The 931-nt window shown below is 4.9% G+C and overlaps 1 protein-coding gene across 1 annotated transcript in view; it reads right to left on the minus strand.

The window, feature by feature from the left end:
- Positions 1 to 931, minus strand: part of LOC119590653 (inner centromere protein A-like) — a gene marked incomplete in the record, with an annotated part of 50,715 nt that overhangs the window by 30,863 nt on the left and 18,921 nt on the right.

Below are 931 nucleotides of genomic sequence, written 5' to 3' on the forward strand. Positions count from 1 at the left end.
TACAAAATAAATATTAACATTAAAATTTATATACAATTTATATATAATATAATATTTATAAAATTATTATTTTAATATATATATTAATATATAATTTTACAAAATATTTTATTAAAATAAATCATTATATATATACTATAATTTTTTATTTTAAAATATTAAATTTATTATTCCCCAATTTTTATACATTATATTTTTAAAATAATCATTAATTTTTTATATTTATATTTTTATATATTTATTTTAACTATATTTTATTTTATTTCAAATTTTTTATATCTATATTTTTATCCTTTATAAAGTTTAGTTATTAAAATTTTATTTTTATATATTATTTAAAATTTTTCTATATTTTTGGGTTTAATTTTTTTTTAATTTTATTATTATTATATATATTTTATTTTTTATAATAAATATATATAATAATAAAATAATTTAAAAATAAATTTTTTTGATATTTAATTTTTATTAAATTTTTTTATAATATTTTATGTTTTTTATAAAATTTTTAAAATTTTCTATTTTATTAATTATTAAATTTTAATTTATTTATTATTAATATAATTTTATTACAAATTTTATATTTTTTTATATAATTTATTATATATATATATTTATATTATATATTATTTATTTTTTAACATTTATTATTTTATTTTTATTTTAATTATATTATATTATATATATATTTATTATAATTTTATGTAAATCTAATATTTATATTATATATTAATTATATATATTATATTATATTATATATTATGTGTATGTAAAAATAAATTTTTTTTTAAAATGTGTATGTAATATATTTTTTTATATATCTTATATTTTTCTATTTCTATATAAGTGTTAAAATTATTATTCTTATATTATATCCTTTATAATTTTAATTATTTTATTCATATATATTATTATATTATTTAAATCTTTT

This window comes from Penaeus monodon, chromosome 27 (assembly GCF_015228065.2).
Source record: "Penaeus monodon isolate SGIC_2016 chromosome 27, NSTDA_Pmon_1, whole genome shotgun sequence".
NCBI classification, from domain to species: Eukaryota; Metazoa; Arthropoda; class Malacostraca; order Decapoda; family Penaeidae; genus Penaeus; species Penaeus monodon.